A 9,447-nucleotide genomic window follows, 5' to 3' on the forward strand; every position below is an offset into this window, starting at 1 on the left:
TGGCATGCACTTGTAGTCCTAGCTACTCAGGAGGCTGAGACAGGAGGCTCTCTTGAGCCCAGGAGGTCGAGGTGGCAGTGAACCGTGATCGTGCCACTGTATTTAGCCTGGGTGACAGAATGAGACCCTGTCTCAAAAAAATAAATAAATAAAAATAAAAATAAAAAAGACGGGACTTGGTTAATAAAATAACCTATCGAGATGGTCTAATATTGTTATGACTTCTTCCATTTAATCATTTATTTAGGCATTACTTATCATGAGCACATCAACATTTTTATCTGCCCTTTTCTTCTTTGTGCACTTAATGTTATCTTTTCCAACTTCTCAAAAGGAATAACATTTAAAGAATTAAATGAACCTCACGTGTCATTTGAAAACAGAGACAGGATTATCCATTCCAGGCCTCTGTTTTATTTTCCTCTTCCCCTCTCCTTGACACTTTACTTTTGGGTAGATGTGCCTGAGGAAGACTTAGTGTAAGATGATACAAGGTACAAGGTGGAACAGAGCTTAGTTTATGAGTCTGAGAAGGGATGATACAAGGTGGAACAGAGCTTAGTTTGTGAGTCTGAAGCAGAATCAGGCAGTGATACACAGTATGTTTCCTGGAGGATAATAAACTTCCTATATGATGACCTTGTTTTATCGTGGTATTAGTGAGCATCAAAACTATTCACTTACTTCTATTCAAATATTTTCACAAGAGGAGGAAAATACTGCATGGGTTTTGCAGCCAGTCTTCCTGTTCAGATTTACTGTGCTTAAGTACTCAATTTGAGAGAAAGAGGTTGACAAAGGATTCCATGACTTCTAGTCTCCAAATGATCAAAACTGAGGACCTGGTGAAGGTTTCAGGAAACCACTTCTTTAATTGATTCTCTTTCCATGTAAAATGTATTTCAAAGGATAATAGCCTACGATTTGACTCCAAAGCTTCAGTGTAGATGAGGAATTCTGCTGGTTGAACTGTATAGCTAATGCTCAATTACCTTAGCTTCTATTGAACCATATTCTAAACACCTTCCTTTGTAACCATCACCTTGTGCAGAAGTCTGTATTTTTAGCCTTTAAGCAGAGCTCAAGCACTGTATTTAGACATCTGACTTGAAGACTAAAATTTGCTCAGTGAGCAGAACAAATGTTCAGAAAATAACATTTCAAGGTTAGAGTTAGTGTCCTGAATAAAATCCCTTTTCTCCTTTTTCTCCGTATTGAATATAACATAAATAATGTACCCTGACTGACTTTTAAGATTAAAAATCAGAGAATAACAGTGAACTTGGAAAGGGAAGAGAGCATAATTAAAAATTGAAGGGGCTTCTGTTGAACAATTGTTTGCCTGAAACTAAGCACACATTTTATTCTTGACTCAATAGGATTATGAATCTTAAAAGGATTTTTAAAACTATATAGTAAAGCTTTTAGAAAAAGGGCTTGAATAAGCCTGTAGCTACTGTAAAAAATATTGAAAGAAACATACACACATAGAGTCATCATAATATCCTTCTTAGTATGAGGAGGAAAAAACTAAATATTGTTTATTGCTAGTAGTTACAGTAATTGTATTTATCAGTTTTTGACTGTTTACAATGTGTTGGTCACTGTGCAAGGCCCTGTATATAATAAACCTAATTTAATGTTCACAGCAATTCTATGGAATAGGTATTATAAATCCCATTTTGTAAATGAGAAATAAAGTCCAGAAAGTTTAATAACATTCTAAAGATTATGTAATTAGTAAATGGAAGTATATTGTGAATATTTCTCAGAAAATCTCAAAATGGTGCCCAAGACTCCCGGTCCTTGAGAAATAAAAACATTTTATTTCTTAGGAGAAATAGATGAGAGTGATACGTTGTGATTATTATTCTTAAACAAGACAATGCAAGGTCCCAGGATCCTTTTCTGAAAGAGAAATGACATATTTGCACAAAGGGAAAGTGATTATCACTTGCTGAGCATTCCCTTAAGATTTCTGCTCACTTGGATTATGTGTAATTTGGTGAAGAATTTATCCCCATGTGTTTCATGAGGCAAAAGGATGTTGCACTTACTCTTCACAATGCATCCATACCAATCCACTGGGGGAAAAGTAATAAATGAGTCTGGGTACTGCCTCCTCTTGGCCACATGGTTGATGTTGTAATCTTCACTCTGTACAGCCAGTCACTGTGTGAACAGAACTAGCTAGAGCTCAGGACTATTTGACTGATTAAAGATTCCCACTGTTAAAATTAGGGCTGAAAGAAATGTTGGAAATTCTGAATATTTTTTAGGTCCTGCATTTGAAAGGTAATAAATGGGGCATATGAAACTCTTTGACCTTTTTCTGGTTCTCAGTGCCTTGAAATTTCTATCTCAATTTTTTAGATACTCAACACTCTAACCCAGCAAGGGGAGATATTTCATAGTAGGGCATAGTAATAATATAAGAAGAGTGTATTAGTCTGTTTTCACAGTGGTATAAAGAACTACTTGAGACTGGGCAATTTAGGAAGAAAAGAGGTTTCACTGACTCACAGTTCTGAAGACTCAACAGGAAGCCTGACTGGGAGGGCTCAGGAAACTTACAATTATGGTGGAAGGCAAAGAGGAAAGAGGCAGCTTCTTCACATGGTGGCAGGAGGGAGCAAAGGGGGAAGTGCCACACACTTTCAAACAACCAGATCTCCTGAGAACTCACTCACAATCACGAGAACAGCCAAGGGGAAGTCCACCCCCATCATCCAATCACCTCTCACCAGGTCCCTCCACCGACATGTGGGGATTACAATTCAAGATGAGATTTGGGTGGGGACACAGAGCCAAACCATCGCAAAGAGACTGAGTAAAGCAAAGGTGAATTAGAGATTTGTTTTAAATGTAGTAGAATACCAAGTTTATGTAGCAGAGAGTATAACAGTGGTATGGCTATTATTTGGTGAACCGATTATCATTCTTTTTTGCATAATAGATTGTGAGTACACATGGCCCAATGGTATCTTAATTCTTCATTTGAAATTCTAAAGATTTGCGTTTCATTTTTGTTAAGCATGTTGCATTACTCTAAAACAGATTTTAAAAGAAAGTTACTGAAATATAATTCCATATAGTTACTGAGTCACTGACTTTTTCAGAACTCTTATAGGTGATCACCCTTATTTATAGATGGGAAACATTCAGCTGCCGAATTAAATGATTTGCTCGAAAGGAAACCAGAATAAATGGCAGAATCAACCACCTAATACTTTGGATTTTTGGAAAGTATTAAAAATAAACAAATCAAAACAATAAAGTTCTCCATTTCTTTGTTTGTGGAGTATTCTCCCCTCTGGCCCCAGCAAAATAAAAAGTCAGAAAGGAGATCCTCTGAAAATTAAACCAATATGTTTAAAGTTAAACCCTGCCTCATGTCACTTGTACAATTTACACAACATTCATATCCTTAAGTGCTACCATAATTTTGTGAATGTGAGCATAAAGAAGTCCAGGAGGCCACCAAATTGTTCTCACTGGCTTTTTGTGTAGTGTAGGATAATGAGGCAATTTTTGCTTTGTCTATATATATTTTGTGTATTACTTGATTTTATGATCATATATTATTTGTATGACTTTAGCTTTAAAGTCAATACAATTATAAATGTGATTTGGTGTTTACAACACACACACACACACACACACACACACACACATATATATATATTTTCATTAAACATTAGGCAAATGGTGGTTACATGGAACATGAAACTCTGGGACTACTTCTGTTTCACAGGTTCAGATCCTGTGTCCTGACTTTTGGTCTGAAAAATATAGGCTTGGTTAATGTATTCAATTGTGTACTTTTACCCAATTCTCCTTTACCTCCTATTTCATCTTCCACCATAGTAACTTTAGACAAGAAAAGTATGTTTGAAGATTACCATGGGTTAACTACCTGTATTCCGTTGTAAAATCTTTGTATGTAGTGTTAGTCTTTGGTTTTGCGGTCAGGATCGACTATAATCAATTCTGATTCTTGATTTGTCAAATGTGAGACCTTGGCCAATTTATCTAATCTTTGGGTAAATTAGTCTCCCCATGTGTAAATTAGGTATGAGAAAACTTAACCTTTAGGGTTGTTGTGGTAACTAAAAGAGCTCCAATTTGTCCAGTGCTTGGTTTTATAGGGACTAGTTACAGGAAGATTTCTTTCTTCTTCTTTTGATTTAAATCCAACACTCAATGTTACTGTTGTCTCAGGTAAAATTTTAAGTATTCATTTTGCTATAAATCAGACATGATTTTCAGCACTCTGTTTTAAAAAGTAATGTGATTTCTTGTGGAATAACTAAAATAAGGACCCACTGACAGTTGTTTCCACATTAAAGTGAGGTGGATTTCACCCTAAAGCTTCTGAGTTGCCAGGCAAGCTTCACTTTATCAAGGAGAAAAATTAAAATCCATTAAACCAAAGTAAAATGAAATAAAATTCCAGAAGCTAAAGGACAAGTAAAAGACACAGTCTTCACACTCTGGGCTTTTCTTTTGGTCTTTTTTCCATTGACTGTGGGATAAAATTTGGGGGAAATTGTGAGGGTGTGAATGGCAAGTGTATGTTTGGGTTCTAAGACTTGGGTCATAATACCAAGTCATAATGTGTATTTTTCTATCCCCTCTCTTATTCAATATTGTTCATTTTTTAGTGTTATTCAATATTTTCAGTATCATGATTTGTAGAAGTTTTTATAATAATGACATATAATTATATCATAATTTCTTTTATTATTTTCTTTATATTGGGAATATACACCATTTGCAATTATTCAGTGACACTTTAAAGTAGCAGTGTGATGGACATTCATTTACATAAATCACCATCCACATCCTTGACTTTTTTTTGTTTGGAAATGATTCCTAGAAATAGAATCACTCTTAAGGAGTGTGAACGTTTTAAAAGATTCTTGATATAGTGTGACATTTTTTTCCCTGGGAAAGGTGTACCAATTTACACTCCTACTAGCAGTGTTTTTCACATCATGTGCTTGTCGTCATCTATTAGCATCAATGATAGGTAAAAATGTTAATGTGTCATAATTTATATTTATTTGCTTCCCAGTGAAGTTGAGTATTATGTTTTATGTGTACTAGAGAAGATGGGCACACTGGAATGCTCCTTCTTTTCAGCAAGTATATATTTAGACACATTGTGTTCCAGTGGTAGTTTTTCTCATTTATTTAAATATATGTCAATAAGCAAAATCTTGGCTGCAAACAGTCATCTTAGCACTAAATTTAGTCAAGTGTCAAAGGCATTTTAAAGACACTAAATTTGGGATGCATCTCAGAAAAACATACTACGTGATACTATGCTGATGAGATTTTCTTTTTATGCTGGGCAATTGGTAATTTTGTTGTTTACCCTGGATTCCCCCACAATGTTGAACTAGCAACTTTCAAACCTGCAAACATCTGCTTTTGTAATCAAAATTGAAAGATACAATTGAAAGGAAAGGTTTAGTTCACAAACTGTATAATCTTCTGCTTCTGCAGAATTGAAATGAACAAACTTGAACACATATTTAAGAATGCAAACTCTAGTCAGCATATAACTTAAGACAGGAAAAAGGTTGAATTTCCTTTCAAAATAAGCACCATGCATGACCGTGCTTCCTAAGAAAAAAAGAAAAGGTAATATCTCTAAAAATTGTATCATCATTATTTTCATACCGGTTACCATGGTTCAATTAGTCCCTCTGTATACAGTCTAGTGGTACATTTTTCTAAATTGTGAAAATTCAATAATAATTACAGAATGTATAGTGTATATAAATGTGTGTTTTAAGTGGTCTTATGTATGATTTCAGGATGTTGTGTTTTGGTACCTAGGAGGGTCAGCTTTGAATCATTTCTAGTTACATATTTCTAATTTGGGGGAAAATCAGTTTTTATAGGAATAAAATGTGGTCCAAGTCTTCAGCAGAGTGAAGGAGAAGACTGAATTATAAAAAGAGAGTTTAATAAAGTATTTTTTAAGCCTTAGAGGAAGTTAATAAAATAATTTTATTGAATTCCATCATGACTCAGCTTCTAATATTAATTTTGTAAATAGGAAAAAGGTAATTAAATTACTAAAGCACCTTCATTTTAAAGGTTAACTTTATTATTATTGCTCGTAGGAAAGTTTATTTTTTACCACTTTTAGAACCTAGGTCTTTTTAAATTGATGCACAATTCATTTGAGTGCTTTCTATGACGCACAGTCAGACCTGCATCCTTCCTGTGTGGGCTCTGACTATCTAATACAAGAGGTAATATAATGACTTACATATCTAGAACACAAGGTAATTATTCCATTACCTGGGCATATCCCTGTTCTGATTTGCAGACAGTTTAATTTTTACATCTGATCTTTAACCAGTGCTTGAGGTGAAACAGAACTGGGTATTTGAAAGAAATTTAATTTGTTTTTCCCATTTTAATGGTAGTTTTTTCTGAGTGTATTTAAAGACCTTTTAATAACTACCATCTTCCAATTTTTAAAATGGAAATATATTTTCTATTGCTTATTTTTTTACTGCAAAGCCTTATGTATTTATTTTAGAAAAATTAGAAAATACTGCAAAGAAAAAAGAAAAAAGAAAAAATAATAGAGAATTCTAATTAATATGTTGGCAGATACTCCAGTTTATTCTATATAATTCCTATATACAATAGGGGATCAAAGTATTTGTTACATTGAATACCATACTCTGACGTTACATATTTTGTAAATATTGTTATATGTTTTTGATTGAGCAACCAATAATCCTGTTAGCCTGAAGACAAACTTTGTATAGTTCAAAGAGTGTTTGCCAAATCTTTCTTAAAAAGGAGGTTTCACATAAAAATCCAGATGTCCACCTTCTCTTGATAAATGGGGGTTCTGTGCTGCTGGGGCTGACTCCTGGTTGGCCACAGTTGAGAGCAGATGGCCACAGTTGGCCTTAGCCAGCAGGAGCATGCACTCTGCATTCAGCACATTCCTGTCCTGGTCTCCTTCACATCTTGATATGCCTACCTGACTCCCAAAACCAGCTGTTTGAAGGGCAGTAGTTTGTCTAGGATAGTGCTTTCAACAAGGCTGTACTGGTCCCTAAGGGAAGATTTGAAAGTGTTTTCTGGATGCCACAGTGCTTGGAGGGCACTATTGGCATTTAGTGGACTGCTGTCCTGTTATGTGAGAGGCCGTCCTGGACCTGGAAGTTGTGTCCTGCATTTTCAAGAATCCCTTTGGGTATTCATGTAGGTGAAACACCTGTTTATAATTATTTGAGCCTAGAAAAAAAAATTGGTTGCACATATAAAAACTGCTTTAATTCAATTTTAGTATACATTGAATTTCCTAAGACTACAACTACTGTAAAATTTCAGGTAAAATTGTTCTTTGCTTTGGAGGGTTTACTGTGCATTGTTCACCATTAGGAAAACCATGTCACTGACAACAAAGTGGCTCATGGTATTTGAATAACCAACACAATGGAGCTCCATCAGTGTTCATTTGTAGCATCCTTGTTCGATATAACAAAAAGCAAAATTAACACTTCTTTAACATTTTTTATGAATAAGAAATAAATCTCAGATCTTATGAGAGAATATTAACGCTTCTTTGTGTGTTTTTCACTTTTACCATCTATAATTTGCCTTGGCATGTTATCTAGACTTCAGTTACTCTTGTTTTCCTTTTATCACTTGCCTGTAAGCCTGATTTATTGTATCTTATTCTAATACTAAATTTTAACCTAATGTCCATGCAACCACTCAACCTTCCAGTCTTTCACTTTCTTAACCTTCTTGAAAGTACTAGCTTCTTATTACTTCTCTTTAATTCATATTTACTTGTTGGTAGTAGGGTAGGCATCAGATAAGTTCCTCAATATGGAGGTTATGCTCATGCCTGGGGCACTTTATGATTAAAAAGAATATTATTATAGAGGTTGTTTGTATAAATTATGAGCTTTGTATTAGGTTAGTAAAAGAGGCATTACAAAATACTTGTTTTTAAATGTGAAGCTTTGTGCTTGAGCAGCTTAATGCTCTAGGTGAGCATAGAGAATATACATTGGTCCTAAAGAGGCTTGCAGGCTTCTAGAAAGACATTACATAGAAATAAGTTATGTCTAGACTGAGAGGATGATGAAATATGCTCCAGGATTTCAGAGAGGGGCAAGTAGGTATGTTTGAATGGGTGAGGAAGGCCTGTGGATGAAGCTGAGGAGGTGCCAACTAACCTAGATGCTTGGGGAAGCTGTTAAGAGTTTTGGAGAAGGGGACAATGAAGCAAAGTTCTCTCCCTTCTTTTTCACTTACCCCCATTCTTTTTCTTCTAGAACTGTGTCTTTTCTTCTTTCTTTCCTGAAGATGCAAAAGCTACAGATGTAAATGAGAGGGACTAAAGCCAGAGTCATGACTGTGAAGTATTGATTTCAGGTATTTGTTCTTAAACTCAGACCAAATATAAAAAGATGACCTTGGGGGCTTAGAATTGTGCAGTTTTTGTTCTTCAAGAGAATTTATTGGAGAAATCTCAGAGTAAGGCATTGCTTGTATTTTCCTTCAGCGTAGTACTTAGAATTTCATTTTCTTAGATTTAATTATAAAAGAGACTTAGGAGGTGGAAAATAAATTCAATAAGTCTTCAAAGTTTTTCCTTTCTTTATTTTATAAGCTAAGTATCACTGAATTGGGGGAATACTAAGAAGGGTATCGGTGACAGAATTGCTAGTTTCCTCGACCTGCCTCAGCTTACCAAATTTAACTCGTTTTGTGAAATTATCACCACATGTAAATATATATAAAAAATTAGAATTTCTTTGAAGAAACATTTTCTTAGCCAATCAAAAGCAAGAGCTGATGAGACTTCAGAATGATTTGGTTTTCAGACTTTTTTTTCCAGTGCCACAATGCTTAGATATGGTGGGAAAGGCACTTCAAAGTGAGTACTCCAGATTTAATTCAAATGCACCCATTTAAGTAGCTCAGAAAATTGCATAATCTAGGGTTCTGGAGTGACAGTGTTTTATATGCTGAAATCTTTTGGAGTGAGATTGAAACAGCAAAATCATTTTATTTCATTAAAATCGGTCTCAGCCTCTTCTTTTTCCTTTCATTCACTGCAGGCCTTTCCATCTAGGAAACAATTCATAGCTGCTTCTTCAGAGGATGTCTAATTTTCCCTCATTCAGAGGGACACATTTGGTCATTTGCCCTGTGTTTTAATTAGTAAGCTTCAGAGAAAGAGAGTCGTCGGAGCCAGGGCCCCCAGTTGTAGAAGTTTCTATATCCAGTAAATTGGATCCATTCCAGGGCAGAATCATTTATCAACAAATGAAACACCAGCCACTTCCTACACGTCCTCTGATTGCATTAAAAAAATCACTCCCCTTCCTACCCAAACTGAGTATGCTTAGAGTATGGAGCTGACGAACATTCTCTTTCCTTCTTCCCCTC

General features: G+C 35.1%; 1 protein-coding gene across 1 annotated transcript in view; it reads left to right on the forward strand.

Annotated features, from left to right (window-relative positions):
- HDAC9 (histone deacetylase 9) overlaps positions 1-9,447 on the forward strand; it is a 921,220-nt gene that overhangs the window by 207,515 nt on the left and 704,258 nt on the right. The window lies entirely within an intron of this gene.

This window comes from Colobus angolensis, unplaced genomic scaffold (genome assembly GCF_000951035.1).
Source record: "Colobus angolensis palliatus isolate OR3802 unplaced genomic scaffold, Cang.pa_1.0 Scaffold229, whole genome shotgun sequence".
Taxonomy (NCBI): Eukaryota; Metazoa; Chordata; class Mammalia; order Primates; family Cercopithecidae; genus Colobus; species Colobus angolensis.